Raw genomic sequence first — 19,579 nt, forward strand, 5'->3', positions numbered from 1 at the left:
GTGCAGCTATTTTTCATTGGAGAAAGTCTCTATTTCGATTAATAGTATGTGGTGGCTTTGTCCAAACTGAGGCTGTTTAGAAATTGGTTCTTAACTTTCTTCTGTAGTCTCGCATAACCCTTTTCGATTTCTTTGACCAATTTGCACATGCTGTTTGCCATATCGCGTGCACCAAGAAGAGGGCATGCAATTGCAGGAAAGGAACTCCTCAACAGGTAACTCAAAACTGAAATTGAACGACGACCATTGCAAGCATGTGTAAGTACTTAGTCAACCCACTGACACAGCTTGAGTGTGAATGTCATCTTAAAATAACAACAATTGTGTTTCTGCCTGGTTTCAGGCCAGGGACCTTTCACGTGTGAGGCGAACTTGATAACCGCTACACCACAGAAATCGGCGACTTTGACGAGCTACTTCAGAGCGTAGCTTCCCAGCAAGAAGAATACCACGGTCGTGGAAGTTTACTCCTCAGGGGTTTTGGGATGAAAGGATCTTTATCGAACTTTGTAGTACTAAAACCAAAAGTGTTGCCTTTCTAATTGTTAGAGCTGAGACAACCCCTTTTACAAGGCAATCCACCCAGACTGACTGTGCACATGATAATGGATAGCAAAAGGGTTTCTGCCTGATTTCGAATGTTAGGCCAAGGTGATATCCACTACACTACAGAATTTAGCCACGTAGGGTATTACTTTCAGAGGGTAGCATCTAACCACAAAGCAACACATTATCGTGCAAGGTCGACTCTAAGGGGCTTTCCAAAATCCTAGTGCACAATAGGTACTTTCTCAGCTTAATGGGGACCATGCTCATATGTGGAGGCTGATCGGTCCAATGCTAAGCCAGTGTAGCGTGGAGAGGGGATTGAAGCTGTGGTAATTGACATCCTAGGGGTGCTGCTTCAGTGCAGCTGTTTTTCATGGGAGAAACAAAGGCTGTTTAGAAATTGGTTCTTAACAATCTTCTGTAGTCTCGCAAAACCCTTTTTGATTTCTTTGACCAATTTGCACATGCTGTTTGCCATATCGCGTCCAACAAGAAGAGGGCGCGCAATTGTAGTCAACAGATACTCAAAACTGAAATTGAATAACGACCATTGCAACTTTAGCCAGTAATCGTCCGCTCTGTCAAAGACACAGCCTTTTTTCGGCGACTACTCTGGAGTGACTGCAAAAGATCTAACAGGCAAAAGCAGGTTTTCACATTCAGGCCCGTAGGTAACGTTCCTTTTCAAATGCAGATTGACGGAGAACGTAGGAGTGTAATTTGACAATTGATTCATTTTTGTCCAACCTTGAGCGAGTAAAAGTAATGGCATCAGAACGGCGTAACTACACCAGGGGCATGGCCGGGGGCAGTGCTGTTCCAGTCCTCGTTAGTATAGTGGACAGTATCTCCGCCTGTTGTAATTGACATCCTAGGGCTGCTACTGCAAGTGCAGCTATTTTTCATGGGAGAAAGTCTCTATTTCGATTAATAGTATGTGGTGGCTTTGTCCAAACTGAGGCTGTTTAGAAATTGGTTCTTAACTTTCTTCTGTAGTCTCGCATAATCCTTTTCGATTTCTTTGACCAATTTGCACTTGCTACTTGCCCTTTTCGATTTCTTTGACCAATTTGCACATCCTGTTTGCCATATCGCGTGCACCAAGAAGAGGGCATGCAATTGCAGGAAAGGAACTCCTCAACAGGTACTCACAACTGAAATTGAACGACGACCATTGCAACTTTAGCCAGTAATGGTCCGCTCAGTCAAAGGCACACAGCCTTTGTCCAGCGACTACTCTGGCGTGACTGCAAACGAGCAGTGCTTTTCCAGTCCTCGTTAGTATAGTGGACAGTATCTCCGCCTGTCACGCGTAAGACCGGGGTTCGATTCCCTGACGGGGAGAGTCTTTTTGCCTTTGTCCCGGACAGTTGAAATTTCCCGCAATACGTCTTCGGCTTGGTTGAGGAGGCTTGCATTTGCAAATGATGGCCAAAAGAAGTCATCGGTTGTTGTGCCGAAATAGCTCAGTTGGGAGAGCGTTAGACTGAAGATCTAAAGGTCCCCTGGTTTGATCCCGGGTTTCGGCATTACACCACCTCTGTCTTGCGTACGATGCCAAGAGTCCCGTAACCTTTTGTTTTTGTACTTAAGACGGTTTGGAAGGTAGTCTCTATGTGTGCCATTCTGTGATTTCAGGTTGTTTTACGGAGCAAGCATGTTTAAGAACTTAGTCAACCCACTGACACAGCTTGAGAGTAAATGTCATCTTAAAATAACAACAATTGTGTTTCTGCCTGATTTCAGGCCAGGGACCTTTCACGTGTGAGGCGAACTTGATAACCGCTACACCACAGATACCGGCGACTTTGACGAGCTACTTCAGAGCGTAGGCAAAAGCAGGCTTTCACATTCAGGCCCGTAGGTAACGTTCCTTTTCAAATGCAGATTGCTGGAGAACGTAGGGGCGTAATTTGACAAGTGATGCATTTTTGTCCAACCTTGAGCGATTAAAAGTAATGGCATCAGAACAGCGTAACTACACCAGGGGCATGGCCGGGGCCAGTGCTGTTCCAGTCCTCGTTAGTATAGTGGACAGGATCTCCGCCTGTTGTAATTGACATCCTAGGGCTGCTGCTGCAAGTGCAGCTATTTTTCATTGGAGAAAGTCTCTATTTCGATTAATAGTATGTGGTGGCTTTGTCCAAACTGAGGCTGTTTAGAAATTGGTTCTTAACTTTCTTCTGTAGTCTCGCATAACCCTTTTCGATTTCTTTGACCAATTTGCACATGCTGTTTGCCATATCGCGTGCACCAAGAAGAGGGCATGCAATTGCAGGAAAGGAACTCCTCAACAGGTAACTCAAAACTGAAATTGAACGACGACCATTGCAAGCATGTGTAAGTACTTAGTCAACCCACTGACACAGCTTGAGTGTGAATGTCATCTTAAAATAACAACAATTGTGTTTCTGCCTGGTTTCAGGCCAGGGACCTTTCACGTGTGAGGCGAACTTGATAACCGCTACACCACAGAAATCGGCGACTTTGACGAGCTACTTCAGAGCGTAGCTTCCCAGCAAGAAGAATACCACGGTCGTGGAAGTTTACTCCTCAGGGGTTTTGGGATGAAAGGATCTTTATCGAACTTTGTAGTACTAAAACCAAAAGTGTTGCCTTTCTAATTGTTAGAGCTGAGACAACCCCTTTTACAAGGCAATCCACCCAGACTGACTGTGCACATGATAATGGATAGCAAAAGGGTTTCTGCCTGATTTCAAACGAGGGACCTTTATGCATGTTAGGCCAAGGTGATATCCACTACACTACAGAATTTAGCCACGTAGGGTATTACTTTCAGAGGGTAGCATCTAACCACAAAGCGACACATTATCGTGCAAGGTCGACTCTAAGGGGCTTTCCAAAATCCTAGTGCACAATAGGTACTTTCTCAGCTTAATGGGGACCATGCTCATATGTGGAGGCTGATCGGTCCAATGCTAAGCCAGTGTAGCGTGGAGAGGGGATTGAAGCTGTGGTAATTGACATCCTAGGGCTGCTTCTTCAGTGCAGCTGTTTTTCATGGGAGAAACAAAGGCTGTTTAGAAATTGGTTTTTAACAATCTTCTGTAGTCTCGCAAAACCCTTTTTGATTTCTTTGACCAATTTGCACATGCTGTTTGCCATATCGCGTGCACCAAGAAGAGGGCATGCAATTGCAGGAAAGGAACTCCTCAACAGGTACTCAAAACTGAAATTGAACGACGACCATTGCAACTTTAGCCAGTAATGGTCCGCTCAGTCAAAGGCACACAGCCTTTGTCCAGCGACTACTCTGGCGTGACTGCAAACGAGCAGTGCTTTTCCAGTCCTCGTTAGTATAGTGGACAGTATCTCCGCCTGTCACGCGGAAGACCGGGGTTCGATTCCCCGACGGGGAGAGTCTTTTTGCCTTTGTCCCGGACAGTTGAAATTTCCCGCAATACGTCTTCGGCTTGGTTGAGGAGGCTTGCATTTCCAAATGATGGCCAGAAGAAGTCATCGGGTGTTGTGCCAAAATAGCTCAGTTGGGAGAGCGTTAGACTGAAGATCTAAAGGTCCCTGGTTCGATCCCGGGCTTCGGCATTACACCACCTCTGTCTTGCGTACGATGCCAAGAGTTCCCTAACCTTTTGTTTTTGTACTTAAGACGGTTTGGAAGGTAGTCTCTATGTGTGCCATTCTGTGATTTCAGGTTGTTTTACGGAGCAAGCATGTGTAAGAACTTAGTCAACCCACTGACACAGCTTGAGTGTAAATGTCATCTTAAAATAACAACAATTGTGTTTCTGCCTGATTTCAGGCCAGGGACCTTTCACGTGTGAGGCAAACTTGATAACCGCTACACCACAGATACCGGCGACTTTGACGAGCTACTTCAGAGCGTAGGCAAAAGCAGGCTTTCACATTCAGGCCCGTAGGTAACGTTCCTTTTCAAATGCAGATTGCCGGAGAACGTAGGGGCGTAATTTGACAAGTGATGCATTTTTGTCCAACCTTGAGCGATTAAAAGTAATGGCATCAGAACAGCGTAAGTACACCAGGGGCATGGCCGGGGCCAGTGCTGTTCCAGTCCTCGTTAGTATAGTGGACAGGATCTCCGCCTGTTGTAATTGACATCCTAGGGCTGCTGCTGCAAGTGCAGCTATTTTTCATTGGAGAAAGTCTCTATTTCGATTAATAGTATGTGGTGGCTTTGTCCAAACTGAGGCTGTTTAGAAATTGGTTCTTAACTTTCTTCTGTAGTCTCGCATAACCCTTTTCGATTTCTTTGACCAATTTGCACATGCTGTTTGCCATATCGCGTGCACCAAGAAGAGGGCATGCAATTGCAGGAAAGGAACTCCTCAACAGGTAACTCAAAACTGAAATTGAACGACGACCATTGCAAGCATGTGTAAGAACTTAGTCAACCCACTGACACAGCTTGAGTGTGAATGTCATCTTAAAATAACAACAATTGTGTTTCTGCCTGGTTTCAGGCCAGGGACCTTTCACGTGTGAGGCGAACTTGATAACCGCTACACCACAGAAATCGGCGACTTTGACGAGCTACTTCAGAGCGTAGCTTCCCAGCAAGAAGAATACCACGGTCGTGGAAGTTTACTCCTCAGGGGTTTTGGGATGAAAGGATCTTTATCGAACTTTGTAGTACTAAAACCAAAAGTGTTGCCTTTCTAATTGTTAGAGCTGAGACAACCCCTTTTACAAGGCAATCCACCCAGACTGACTGTGCACATGATAATGGATAGCAAAAGGGTTTCTCCCTGATTTCGAACGAGGGACCTTTATGCATGTTAGGCCAAGGTGATATCCACTACACTACAGAATTTAGCCACGTAGGGTATTACTTTCAGAGGGTAGCATCTAACCACAAAGCGACACATTATCGTGCAAGGTCGACTCTAAGGGGCTTTCCAAAATCCTAGTGCACAATAGGTACTTTCTCAGCTTAATGGGGACCATGCTCATATGTGGAGGCTGATCGGTCCAATGCTAAGCCAGTGTAGCGTGGAGAGGGGATTGAAGCTGTGGTAATTGACATCCTAGGGCTGCTTCTTCAGTGCAGCTGTTTTTCATGGGAGAAACAAAGGCTGTTTAGAAATTGGTTTTTAACAATCTTCTGTAGTCTCGCAAAACCCTTTTTGATTTCTTTGACCAATTTGCACATGCTGTTTGCCATATCGCGTGCAACAAGAAGAGGGCATGCAATTACAGGAAAGGAACTCCTCAACAGGTACTCAAAACTGAAATTGAACGACGACCATTGCAACTTTAGCCAGTAATGGTCCGCTCAGTCAAAGGCACACAGCCTTTGTCCAGCGACTACTCTGGCGTGACTGCAAACGAGCAGTGCTTTTCCAGTCCTCGTTAGTATAGTGGACAGTATCTTCGCCTGTCACGCGGAAGACCGGGGTTCGATTCCCCGACGGGGAGAGTCTTTTTGCCTTTGTCCCGGACAGTTGAAATTTCCTGCAATATGTCTTTGGCTTGGTTGAGGAGGCTTGCATTTGCAAATGATGGCCAGAAGAAGTCATCGGTTGTTGTGCCGAAATAGCTCAGTTGGGAGAGCGTTAGACTGAAGATCTAAAGGTCCCTGGTTCGATCCCGGGTTTCGGCATTACACCACCTCTGTCTTGCGTACGATGCCAAGAGTCCCCTAACCTTTTGTTTTTGTACTTAAGACGGTTTGGAAGGTAGTCTCTATGTGTGCCATTCTGTGATTTCAGGTTGTTTTACGGAGCAAGCATGTGTAAGAACTTAGTCAACCCACTGACACAGCTTGAGTGTAAATGTCATCTTAAAATAACAACAATTGTGTTTCTGCCTGATTTCAGGCCAGGGACCTTTCACGTGTGAGGCGAACTTGATAACCGCTACACCACAGATACCGGCGACTTTGACGAGCTACTTCAGAGCGTAGGCAAAAGCAGGCTTTCACATTCAGGCCCGTAGGTAACGTTCCTTTTCAAATGCAGATTGCCGGAGAACGTAGGGGCGTAATTTGACAAGTGATGCATTTTTGTCCAACCTTGAGCGATTAAAAGTAATGGCATCAGAACAGTGTAACTACACCAGGGGCATGGCCGGGGCCAGTGCTGTTCCAGTCCTCGTTAGTATAGTGGACAGTATCTCCGCCTGTTGTAATTGACATCCTAGGGCTGCTGCTGCAAGTGCAGCTATTTTTCATTGGAGAAAGTCTCTATTTCGATTAATAGTATGTGGTGGCTTTGTCCAAACTGAGGCTGTTTAGAAATTGGTTCTTAACTTTCTTCTGTAGTCTCGCACAACCCTTTTCGATTTCTTTGACCAATTTGCACATGCTGTTTGCCATATCGCGTGTACCAAGAAGAGGGCATGCAATTGCAGGAAAGGAACTCCTCAACAGGTAACTCAAAACTGAAATTGAACGACGACCATTGCAAGCATGTGTAAGAACTTAGTCAACCCACTGACACAGCTTGAGTGTGAATGTCATCTTAAAATAACAACAATTGTGTTTCTGCCTGGTTTCAGGCCAGGGACCTTTCACGTGTGAGGCGAACTTGATAACCGCTACACCACAGAAATCGGCGACTTTGACGAGCTACTTCAGAGCGTAGCTTCCCAGCAAGAAGAATACCACGGTCGTGGAAGTTTACTCCTCAGGGGTTTTGGGATGAAAGGATCTTTATCGAACTTTGTAGTACTAAAACCAAAAGTGTTGCCTTTCTAATTGTTAGAGCTGAGACAACCCCTTTTACAAGGCAATCCACCCAGACTGACTGTGCACATGATAAAGGATAGCAAAAGGGTTTCTGCCTGATTTCGAACGAGTGATTTTTATGCATGTTAGGCCAAGGTGATATCCACTACACTACAGAATTTAGCCACGTAGGGTATTACTTTCAGAGGGTAGCATCTAAGCACAAAGCGACACATTATCGTGCAAGGTCGACTCTAAGGGGCTTTCCAAAATCCTAGTGCACAATAGGTACTTTCTCAGCTTAATGGGGACCATGCTCATATGTGGAGGCTGATCGGTCCAATGCTAAGCCAGTGTAGCGTGGAGAGGGGATTGAAGCTGTGGTAATTGACATCCTAGGGCTGCTTCTTCAGTGCAGCTGTTTTTCATGGGAGAAACAAAGGCTGTTTAGAAATTGGTTCTTAACAATCTTCTGTAGTCTCGCAAAACCCTTTTTGATTTCTTTGACGAATTTGCACATGCTGTTTGCCATATCGCGTCCAACAAGAAGAGGGCGCGCAATTGTAGTCAACAGATACTCAAAACTGAAATTGAATAACGACCATTGCAACTTTAACCAGTAATCGTCCGCTCTGTCAAAGACACAGCCTTTTTTCGGCGACTACTCTGGAGTGACTGCAAAAGATCTAACAGGCAAAAGCAGGTTTTCACATTCAGGCCCGTAGGTAACGTTCCTTTTCAAATGCAGATTGACGGAGAACGTAGGAGCGTAATTTGACAATTGATTCATTTTTGTCCAACCTTGAGCGAGTAAAAGTAATGGCATCAGAACGGCGTAACTACACCAGGGGCATGGCCGGGGGCAGTGCTGTTCCAGTCTTCGTTAGTATAGTGGACAGTATCTCCGCCTGTTGTAATTGACATCCTAGGGCTGCTACTGCAAGTGCAGCTATTTTTCATGGGAGAAAGTCTCTATTTTGATTAATAGTATGTGGTGGCTTTGTCCAAACTGAGGCTGTTTAGAAATTGGTTCTTAACTTTCTTCTGTAGTCTCGCATAATCCTTTTCGATTTCTTTGACCAATTTGCACTTGCTGCTTGCCCTTTTCGATTTCTTTGACCAATTTGCACATCCTGTTTGCCATATCGCGTGCACCAAGAAGAGGGCATGCAATTGCAGGAAAGGAACTCCTCAACAGGTACTCACAACTGAAATTGAACGACGACCATTGCAACTTTAGCCAGTAATGGTCCGCTCAGTCAAAGGCACACAGCCTTTGTCCAGCGACTACTCTGGCGTGACTGCAAACGAGCAGTGCTTTTCCAGTCCTCGTTAGTATAGTGGACAGTATCTCCGCCTGTCACGCGGAAGACCGGGGTTCGATTCCCTGACGGGGAGAGTCTTTTTGCCTTTGTCCCGGACAGTTGAAATTTCCCGCAATACGTCTTCGGCTTGGTTGAGGAGGCTTGCATTTGCAAATGATGGCCAAAAGAAGTCATCGGTTGTTGTGCCGTAAAAGCTCAGTTGGGAGAGCGTTAGACTGAAGATCTAAAGGTCCCCTGGTTTGATCCCGGGTTTCGGCATTACACCACCTCTGTCTTGCGTACGATGCCAAGAGTGCCGTAACCTTTTGTTTTTGTACTTAAGACGGTTTGGAAGGTAGTCTCTATGTGTGCCATTCTGTGATTTCAGGTTGTTTTACGGAGCAAGCATGTGTAAGAACTTAGTCAACCCACTGACACAGCTTGAGAGTAAATGTCATCTTAAAATAACAACAATTGTGTTTCTGCCTGATTTCAGGCCAGGGACCTTTCACGTGTGAGGCGAACTTGATAACCGCTACACCACAGATACCGGCGACTTTGACGAGCTACTTCAGAGCGTAGGCAAAAGCAGGCTTTCACATTCAGGCTCGTAGGTAACGTTCCTTTTCAAATGCAGATTGCTGGAGAACGTAGGGGCGTAATTTGACAAGTGATGCATTTTTGTCCAACCTTGAGCGATTAAAAGTAATGGCATCAGAACAGCGTAACTACACCAGGGGCATGGCCGGGGCCAGTGCTGTTCCAGTCCTCGTTAGTATAGTGGACAGGATCTCCGCCTGTTGTAATTGACATCCTAGGGCTGCTGCTGCAAGTGCAGCTATTTTTCATTGGAGAAAGTCTCTATTTCGATTAATAGTATGTGGTGGCTTTGTCCAAACTGAGGCTGTTTAGAAATTGGTTCTTAACTTTCTTCTGTAGTCTCGCATAACCCTTTTCGATTTCTTTGACCAATTTGCACATGCTGTTTGCCATATCGCGTGCACCAAGAAGAGGGCATGCAATTGCAGGAAAGGAACTCCTCAACAGGTAACTCAAAACTGAAATTGAACGACGACCATTGCAAGCATGTGTAAGAACTTAGTCAACCCACTGACACAGCTTGAGTGTGAATGTCATCTTAAAATAACAACAATTGTGTTTCTGCCTGGTTTCAGGCCAGGGACCTTTCACGTGTGAGGCGAACTTGATAACCGCTACACCACAGAAATCGGCGACTTTGACGAGCTACTTCAGAGCGTAGCTTCCCAGCAAGAAGAATACCACGGTCGTGGAAGTTTACTCCTCAGGGGTTTTGGGATGAAAGGATCTTTATCGAACTTTGTAGTACTAAAACCAAAAGTGTTGCCTTTCTAATTGTTAGAGCTGAGACAACCCCTTTTACAAGGCAATCCACCCAGACTGACTGTGCACATGATAAAGGATAGCAAAAGGGTTTCTGCCTGATTTCGAACGAGTGACCTTTATGCATGTTAGGCCAAGGTGATATCCACTACACTACAGAATTTAGCCACGTAGGGTATTACTTTCAGAGGGTAGCATCTAAGCACAAAGCGACACATTATCGTGCAAGGTCGACTCTAAGGGGCTTTCCAAAATCCTAGTGCACAATAGGTACTTTCTCAGCTTAATGGGGACCATGCTCATATGTGGAGGCTGATCGGTCCAATGCTAAGCCAGTGTAGCGTGGAGAGGGGATTGAAGCTGTGGTAATTGACATCCTAGGGCTGCTTCTTCAGTGCAGCTGTTTTTCATGGGAGAAACAAAGGCTGTTTAGAAATTGGTTCTTAACAATCTTCTGTAGTCTCGCAAAACCCTTTTTGATTTCTTTGACCAATTTGCACATGCTGTTTGCCATATCGCGTCCAACAAGAAGAGGGCGCGCAATTGTAGTCAACAGATACTCAAAACTGAAATTGAATAACGACCATTGCAACTTTAACCAGTAATCGTCCGCTCTGTCAAAGACACAGCCTTTTTTCGGCGACTACTCTGGAGTGACTGCAAAAGATCTAACAGGCAAAAGCAGGTTTTCACATTCAGGCCCGTAGGTAACGTTCCTTTTCAAATGCAGATTGACGGAGAACGTAGGAGCGTAATTTGACAATTGATTCATTTTTGTCCAACCTTGAGCGAGTAAAAGTAATGGCATCAGAACGGCGTAACTACACCAGGGGCATGGCCGGGGGCAGTGCTGTTCCAGTCCTCGTTAGTATAGTGGACAGGATCTCCGCCTGTTGTAATTGACATCCTAGGGCTGCTGCTGCAAGTGCAGCTATTTTTCATTGGAGAAAGTCTCTATTTCGATTAATAGTATGTGGTGGCTTTGTCCAAACTGAGGCTGTTTAGAAATTGGTTCTTAACTTTCTTCTGTAGTCTCGCATAACCCTTTTCGATTTCTTTGACCAATTTGCACATGCTGTTTGCCATATCGCGTGCACCAAGAAGAGGGCATGCAATTGCAGGAAAGGAACTCCTCAACAGGTAACTCAAAACTGAAATTGAACGACGACCATTGCAAGCATGTGTAAGAACTTAGTCAACCCACTGACACAGCTTGAGTGTGAATGTCATCTTAAACTAACAACAATTGTGTTTCTGCCTGGTTTCAGGCCAGGGACCTTTCACGTGTGAGGCGAACTTGATAACCGCTACACCACAGAAATCGGCGACTTTGACGAGCTACTTCAGAGCGTAGCTTCCCAGCAAGAAGAATACCACGGTCGTGGAAGTTTACTCCTCAGGGGTTTTGGGATGAAAGGATCTTTATCGAACTTTGTAGTACTAAAACCAAAAGTGTTGCCTTTCTAATTGTTAGAGCTGAGACAACCCCTTTTACAAGGCAATCCACCCAGACTGACTGTGCACATGATAATGGATAGCAAAAGGGTTTCTCCCTGATTTCGAACGAGGGACCTTTATGCATGTTAGGCCAAGGTGATATCCACTACACTACAGAATTTAGCCACGTAGGGTATTACTTTCAGAGGGTAGCATCTAACCACAAAGCGACACATTATCGTGCAAGGTCGACTCTAAGGGGCTTTCCAAAATCCTAGTGCACAATAGGTACTTTCTCAGCTTAATGGGGACCATGCTCATATGTGGAGGCTGATCGGTCCAATGCTAAGCCAGTGTAGCGTGGAGAGGGGATTGAAGCTGTGGTAATTGACATCCTAGGGGTGCTGCTTCAGTGCAGCTGTTTTTCATGGGAGAAACAAAGGCTGTTTAGAAATTGGTTCTTAACAATCTTCTGTAGTCTCGCAAAACCCTTTTTGATTTCTTTGACCAATTTGCACATGCTGTTTGCCATATCGCGTCCAACAAGAAGAGGGCGCGCAATTGTAGTCAACAGATACTCAAAACTGAAATTGAATAACGACCATTGCAACTTTAGCCAGTAATCGTCCGCTCTGTCAAAGACACAGCCTTTTTTCGGCGACTACTCTGGAGTGACTGCAAAAGATCTAACAGGCAAAAGCAGGTTTTCACATTCAGGCCCGTAGGTAATGTTCCTTTTCAAATGCAGATTGACGGAGAACGTAGGAGCGTAATTGGACAATTGATTCATTTTTGTCCAACCTTGAGCGAGTAAAAGTAATGGCATCAGAACGGCGTAACTACACCAGGGGCATGGCCGGGGGCAGTGCTGTTCCAGTCCTCGTTAGTATAGTGGACAGTATCTCCGCCTGTTGTAATTGACATCCTAGGGCTGCTGCTGCAAGTGCAGCTATTTTTCATGGGAGAAAGTCTCTATTTCGATTAATAGTATGTGGTGGCTTTGTCCAAACTGAGGCTGTTTAGAAATTGGTTCTTAACTTTCTTCTGTAGTCTCGCATAACCCTTTTCGATTTCTTTGACCAATTTGCACTTGCTGCTTGCCCTTTTCGATTTCTTTGACCAATTTGCACATGCTGTTTGCCATATCGCGTGCACCAAGAAGAGGGCATGCAATTGCAGGAAAGGAACTCCTCAACAGGTACTCAAAACTGAAATTGAACGACGACCATTGCAACTTTAGCCAGTAATGGTCCGCTCAGTCAAAGGCACACAGCCTTTGTCCAGCGACTACTCTGGCGTGACTGCAAACGAGCAGTGATGTTCCAGTCCTCGTTAGTATAGTGGACAGGATCTCCGCCTGTTGTAATTGACATCCTAGGGCTGCTGCTGCAAGTGCAGCTATTTTTCATTGGAGAAAGTCTCTATTTCGATTAATAGTATGTGGTGGCTTTGTCCAAACTGAGGCTGTTTAGAAATTGGTTCTTAACTTTCTTCTGTAGTCTCGCATAACCCTTTTCGATTTCTTTGACCAATTTGTACATGCTGTTTGCCATATTGCGTGCACCAAGAAGAGGGCATGCAATTGCAGGAAAGGAACTCCTCAACAGGTAACTCAAAACTGAAATTGAACGACGACCATTGCAAGCATGTGTAAGTACTTAGTCAACCCACTGACACAGCTTGAGTGTGAATGTCATCTTAAAATAACAACAATTGTGTTTCTGCCTGGTTTCAGGCCAGGGACCTTTCACGTGTGAGGCGAACTTGATAACCGCTACACCACAGAAATCGGCGACTTTGACGAGCTACTTCAGAGCGTAGCTTCCCAGCAAGAAGAATACCACGGTCGTGGAAGTTTACTCCTCAGTGGTTTTGGGATGAAAGGATCTTTATCGAACTTTGTAGTACTAAAACCAAAAGTGTTGCCTTTCTAATTGTTAGAGCTGAGACAATCCCTTTTACAAGGCAATCCACCCAGACTTACTGTGCACATGATAATGGATAGCAAAAGGGTTTCTGCCTGATTTCGAACGAGGGACCTTTATGCATGTTAGGCCAAGGTGATATCCACTACACTACAGAATTTAGCCACGTAGGGTATTACTTTCAGAGGGTAGCATCTAACCACAAAGCGACACATTATCGTGCAAGGTCGACTCTAAGGGGCTTTCCAAAATCCTAGTGCACAATAGGTACTTTCTCAGCTTAATGGGGACCATGCTCATATGTGGAGGCTGATCGGTCCAATGCTAAGCCAGTGTAGCGTGGAGAGGGGATTGAAGCTGTGGTAATTGACATCCTAGGGCTGCTTCTTCAGTGCAGCTGTTTTTCATGGGAGAAACAAAGGCTGTTTAGAAATTGGTTCTTAACAATCTTCTGTAGTCTCGCAAAACCCTTTTTGATTTCTTTGACCAATTTGCACATGCTGTTTGCCATATCGCGTCCAACAAGAAGAGGGCGCGCAATTGTAGTCAACAGATACTCAACACTGAAATTGAATAACGACCATTGCAACTTTAACCAGTAATCGTCCGCTCTGTCAAAGACACAGCCTTTTTTCGGCGACTACTCTGGAGTGACTGCAAAAGATCTAACAGGCAAAAGCAGGTTTTCACATTCAGGCCCGTAGGTAACGTTCCTTTTCAAATGCAGATTGACGGAGAACGTAGGAGCGTAATTTGACAATTGATTCATTTTTGTCCAACCTTGAGCGAGTAAAAGTAATGGCATCAGAACGGCGTAACTACACCAGGGGCATGGCCGGGGGCAGTGCTGTTCCAGTCCTCGTTAGTATAGTGGACAGTATCTCCGCCTGTTGTAATTGACATCCTAGGGCTGCTACTGCAAGTGCAGCTATTTTTCATGGGAGAAAGTCTCTATTTCGATTAATAGTATGTGGTGGCTTTGTCCAAACTGAGGCTGTTTAGAAATTGGTTCTTAACTTTCTTCTGTAGTCTCGCATAATCCTTTTCGATTTCTTTGACCAATTTGCACTTGCTGCTTGCCCTTTTCGATTTCTTTGACCAATTTGCACATCCTGTTTGCCATATCGCGTGCACCAAGAAGAGGGCATGCAATTGCAGGAAAGGAACTCCTCAACAGGTACTCACAACTGAAATTGAACGACGACCATTGCAACTTTAGCCAGTAATGGTCCGCTCAGTCAAAGGCACACAGCCTTTGTCCAGCGACTACTCTCGCGTGACTGCAAACGAGCAGTGCTTTTCCAGTCCTCGTTAGTATAGTGGATAGTATCTCCGCCTGTCACGCGGAAGACCGGGGTTCGATTCCCTGACGGGGAGAGTCTTTTTGCCTTTGTCCCGGACAGTTGAAATTTCCCGCAATACGTCTTCAGCTTGGTTGAGGAGGCTTGCATTTGCAAATGATGGCCAAAAGAAGTCATCGGTTGTTGTGCCGAAATAGCTCAGTTGGGAGAGCGTTAGACTGAAGATCTAAAGGTCCCCTGGTTTGATCCCGGGTTTCGGCATTACACCACCTCTGTCTTGCGTACGATGCCAAGAGTCCCGTAACCTTTTGTTTTTGTACTTAAGACGGTTTGGAAGGTAGTCTCTATGTGTGCCATTCTGTGATTTCAGGTTGTTTTACGGAGCAAGCATGTGTAAGAACTTAGTCAACCCACTGACACAGCTTGAGAGTAAATGTCATCTTAAAATAACAACAATTGTGTTTCTGCCTGATTTCAGGCCAGGGACCTTTCACGTGTGAGGCGAACTTGATAACCGCTACACCACAGATACCGGCGACTTTGACGAGCTACTTCAGAGCGTAGGCAAAAGCAGGCTTTCACATTGAGGCCCGTAGGTAACGTTCCTTTTCAAATGCAGATTGCCGGAGAACGTAGGGGCGTAATTTGACAAGTGATGCATTTTTGTCCAACCTTGAGCGATTAAAAGTAATGGCATCAGAACAGTGTAACTACACCAGGGGCATGGCCGGGGCCAGTGCTGTTCCAGTCCTCGTTAGTATAGTGGACAGTATCTCCGCCTGTTGTAATTGACATCCTAGGGCTGCTGCTGCAAATGCAGCTATTTTTCATTGGAGAAAGTCTCTATTTCGATTAATAGTATGTGGTGGCTTTGTCCAAACTGAGGCTGTTTAGAAATTGGTTCTTAACTTTCTTCTGTAGTCTCGCATAACCCTTTTCGATTTCTTTGACCAATTTGCACATGCTGTTTGCCATATCGCGTGCACCAAGAAGAGGGCATGCAATTGCAGGAAAGGAACTCCTCAACAGGTAACTCAAAACTGAAATTGAACGACGACCATTGCAAGCATGTGTAAGAACTTAGTCAACCCACTGACACAGCTTGAGTGTGAATGTCATCTTAAAATAACAACAATTGTGTTTCTGCCTGGTTTCAGGCCAGGGACCTTTCACGTGTGAGGCGAACTTGATAACCGCTACACCACAGAAATCGGCGACTTTGACGAGCTACTTCAGAGCGTAGCTTCCCAGCAAGAAGAATACCACGGTCGTGGAAGTTTACTCCTCAGGGGTTTTGGGATGAAAGGATCTTTATCGAACTTTGTAGTACTAAAACCAAAAGTGTTGCCTTTCTAATTGTTAGAGCTGAGACAACCCCTTTTACAAGGCAATCCACCCAGACTGACTGTGCACATGATAATGGATAGCAAAAGGGTTTCTCCCTGATTTCGAACGAGGGACCTTTATGCATGTTAGGCCAAGGTGATATCCACTACACTACAGAATTTAGCCACGTAGGGTATTACTTTCAGAGGGTAGCATCTAACCACAAAGCGACACATTATCGTGCAAGGTCGACTCTAAGGGGCTTTCCAAAATCCTAGTGCACAATAGGTACTTTCTCAGCTTAATGGGGACCATGCTCATATGTGGAGGCTGATCGGTCCAATGCTAAGCCAGTGTAGCGTGGAGAGGGGATTGAAGCTGTGGTAATTGACATCCTAGGGGTGCTGCTTCAGTGCAGCTGTTTTTCATGGGAGAAACAAAGGCTGTTTAGAAATTGGTTCTTAACAATCTTCTGTAGTCTCGCAAAACCCTTTTTGATTTCTTTGACCAATTTGCACATGCTGTTTGCCATATCGCGTCCAACAAGAAGAGGGCGCGCAATTGTAGTCAACAGATACTCAAAACTGAAATTGAATAACGACCATTGCAACTTTAGCCAGTAATCGTCCGCTCTGTCAAAGACACAGCCTTTTTTCGGCGACTACTCTGGAGTGACTGCAAAAGATCTAACAGGCAAAAGCAGGTTTTCACATTCAGGCCCGTAGGTAACGTTCCTTTTCAAATGCAGATTGACGGAGAACGTAGGAGCGTAATTTGACAATTGATTCATTTTTGTCCAACCTTGAGCGAGTAAAAGTAATGGCGTCAGAACGGCGTAACTACACCAGGGGCATGGCCGGGGGCAGTGCTGTTCCAGTCCTCGTTAGTATAGTGGACAGTATCTCCGCCTGTTGTAATTGACATCCTAGGGCTGCTGCTGCAAGTGCAGCTATTTTTCATGGGAGAAAGTCTCTATTTCGATTAATAGTATGTGGTGGCTTTGTCCAAACTGAGGCTGTTTAGAAATTGGTTCTTAACTTTCTTCTGTAGTCTCGCATAACCCTTTTCGATTTCTTTGACCAATTTGCACTTGCTGCTTGCCCTTTTCGATTTCTTTGACCAATTTGCACATGCTGTTTGCCATATCGCGTGCACCAAGAAGAGGGCATGCAATTGCAGGAAAGGAACTCCTCAACAGGTACTCAAAACTGAAATTGAACGACGACCATTGCAACTTTAGCCAGTAATGGTCCGCTCAGTCAAAGGCACACAGCCTTTGTCCAGCGACTACTCTGGCGTGACTGCAAACGAGCAGTGATGTTCCAGTCCTCGTTAGTATAGTGGACAGGATCTCCGCCTGTTGTAATTGACATCCTAGGGCTGCTGCTGCAAGTGCAGCTATTTTTCATTGGAGAAAGTCTCTATTTCGATTAATAGTATGTGGTGGCTTTGTCCAAACTGAGGCTGTTTAGAAATTGGTTCTTAACTTTCTTCTGTAGTCTCGCATAACCCTTTTCGATTTCTTCTACCAATTTGCACATGCTGTTTGCCATATTGCGTGCACCAAGAAGAGGGCATGCAATTGCAGGAAAGGAACTCCTCAACAGGTAACTCAAAACTGAAATTGAACGACGACCATTGCAAGCATGTGTAAGTACTTAGTCAACCCACTGACACAGCTTGAGTGTGAATGTCATCTTAAAATAACAACAATTGTGTTTCTGCCTGGTTTCAGGCCAGGGACCTTTCACGTGTGAGGCGAACTTGATAACCGCTACACCACAGAAATCGGCGACTTTGACGAGCTACTTCAGAGCGTAGCTTCCCAGCAAGAAGAATACCACGGTCGTGGAAGTTTACTCCTCAGGGGTTTTGGGATGAAAGGATCTTTATCGAACTTTGTAGTACTAAAACCAAAAGTGTTGCCTTTCTAATTGTTAGAGCTGAGACAACCCCTTTTACAAGGCAATCCACCCAGACTGACTGTGCACATGATAATGGATAGCAAAAGGGTTTCTGCCTGATTTCGAATGTTAGGCCAAGGTGATATCCACTACACTACAGAATTTAGCCACGTAGGGTATTACTTTCAGAGGGTAGCATCTAACCACAAAGCAACACATTATCGTGCAAGGTCGACTCTAAGGGGCTTTCCAAAATCCTAGTGCACAATAGGTACTTTCTCAGCTTAATGGGGACCATGCTCATATGTGGAGGCTGATCGGTCCAATGCTAAGCCAGTGTAGCGTGGAGAGGGGATTGAAGCTGTGGTAATTGACATCCTAGGGGTGCTGCTTCAGTGCAGCTGTTTTTCATGGGAGAAACAAAGGCTGTTTAGAAATTGGTTCTTAACAATCTTCTGTAGTCTCGCAAAACCCTTTTTGATTTCTTTGACCAATTTGCACATGCTGTTTGCCATATCGCGTCCAACAAGAAGAGGGCGCGCAATTGTAGTCAACAGATACTCAAAACTGAAATTGAATAACGACCATTGCAACTTTAGCCAGTAATCGTCCGCTCTGTCAAAGACACAGCCTTTTTTCGGCGACTACTCTGGAGTGACTGCAAAAGATCTAACAGGCAAAAGCAGGTTTTCACATTCAGGCCCGTAGGTAACGTTCCTTTTCAAATGCAGATTGACGGAGAACGTAGGAGCGTAATTTGACAATTGATTCATTTTTGTCCAACCTTGAGCGAGTAAAAGTAATGGCATCAGAACGGCGTAACTACACCAGGGGCATGGCCGGGGGCAGTGCTGTTCCAGTCCTCGTTAGTATAGTGGACAGTATCTCCGCCTGTTGTAATTGACATCCTAGGGCTGCTACTGCAAGTGCAGCTATTTTTCATGGGAGAAAGTCTCTATTTCGATTAATAGTATGTGGTGGCTTTGTCCAAACTGAGGCTGTTTAGAAATTGGTTCTTAACTTTCTTCTGTAGTCTCGCATAATCCTTTTCGATTTCTTTGACCAATTTGCACTTGCTACTTGCCCTTTTCGATTTCTTTGACCAATTTGCACATCCTGTTTGCCATATCGCGTGCACCAAGAAGAGGGCATGCAATTGCAGGAAAGGAACTCCTCAACAGGTACTCACAACTGAAATTGAACGACGACCATTGCAACTTTAGCCAGTAATGGTCCGCTCAGTCAAAGGCACACAGCCTTTGTCCAGCGACTACTCTGGCGTGACTGCAAACGAGCAGTGCTTTTCCAGTCCTCGTTAGTATAGTGGACAGTATCTCCGCCTGTCACGCGTAAGACCGGGGTTCGATTCCCTGACGGGGAGAGTCTTTTTGCCTTTGTCCCGGACAGTTGAAATTTCCCGCAATACGTCTTCGGCTTGGTTGAGGAGGCTTGCATTTGCAAATGATGGCCAAAAGAAGTCATCGGTTGTTGTGCCGAAATAGCTCAGTTGGGAGAGCGTTAGACTGAAGATCTAAAGGTCCCCTGGTTTGATCCCGGGTTTCGGCATTACACCACCTCTGTCTTGCGTACGATGCCAAGAGTCCCGTAACCTTTTGTTTTTGTACTTAAGACGGTTTGGAAGGTAGTCTCTATGTGTGCCATTCTGTGATTTCAGGTTGTTTTACGGAGCAAGCATGTTTAAGAACTTAGTCAACCCACTGACACAGCTTGAGAGTAAATGTCATCTTAAAATAACAACAATTGTGTTTCTGCCTGATTTCAGGCCAGGGACCTTTCACGTGTGAGG

General features: G+C 45.2%; 6 non-coding genes across 6 annotated transcripts; all 6 read left to right on the forward strand.

Moving 5' to 3' along the window:
- The first annotated feature begins 3,857 nt into the window (after positions 1 to 3,857).
- trnad-guc (transfer RNA aspartic acid (anticodon GUC)) lies at positions 3,858 to 3,929 on the forward strand. The gene has a single exon. It is a non-coding gene; the product is annotated as a tRNA-Asp (tRNA).
- Positions 3,930 to 4,040: 111 nt separating this feature from the next.
- trnaf-gaa (transfer RNA phenylalanine (anticodon GAA)) lies at positions 4,041 to 4,113 on the forward strand. Its single transcript has one exon. It is a non-coding gene; the product is annotated as a tRNA-Phe (tRNA).
- Positions 4,114 to 5,892: 1,779 nt separating this feature from the next.
- Positions 5,893 to 5,964, forward strand: trnad-guc (transfer RNA aspartic acid (anticodon GUC)). The gene has a single exon. It is a non-coding gene; the product is annotated as a tRNA-Asp (tRNA).
- Positions 5,965 to 6,075: 111 nt separating this feature from the next.
- Positions 6,076 to 6,148, forward strand: trnaf-gaa (transfer RNA phenylalanine (anticodon GAA)). The gene has a single exon. It is a non-coding gene; the product is annotated as a tRNA-Phe (tRNA).
- A 2,391-nt stretch (positions 6,149 to 8,539) lies between these two features.
- Positions 8,540 to 8,611, forward strand: trnad-guc (transfer RNA aspartic acid (anticodon GUC)). Its single transcript has one exon. It is a non-coding gene; the product is annotated as a tRNA-Asp (tRNA).
- A 5,935-nt stretch (positions 8,612 to 14,546) lies between these two features.
- trnad-guc (transfer RNA aspartic acid (anticodon GUC)) lies at positions 14,547 to 14,618 on the forward strand. Its single transcript has one exon. It is a non-coding gene; the product is annotated as a tRNA-Asp (tRNA).
- Positions 14,619 to 19,579: the final 4,961 nt, after the last annotated feature.

The sequence above is a fragment of the Channa argus genome, unplaced genomic scaffold (assembly GCF_033026475.1).
Source record: "Channa argus isolate prfri unplaced genomic scaffold, Channa argus male v1.0 Contig076, whole genome shotgun sequence".
NCBI classification, from domain to species: Eukaryota; Metazoa; Chordata; class Actinopteri; order Anabantiformes; family Channidae; genus Channa; species Channa argus.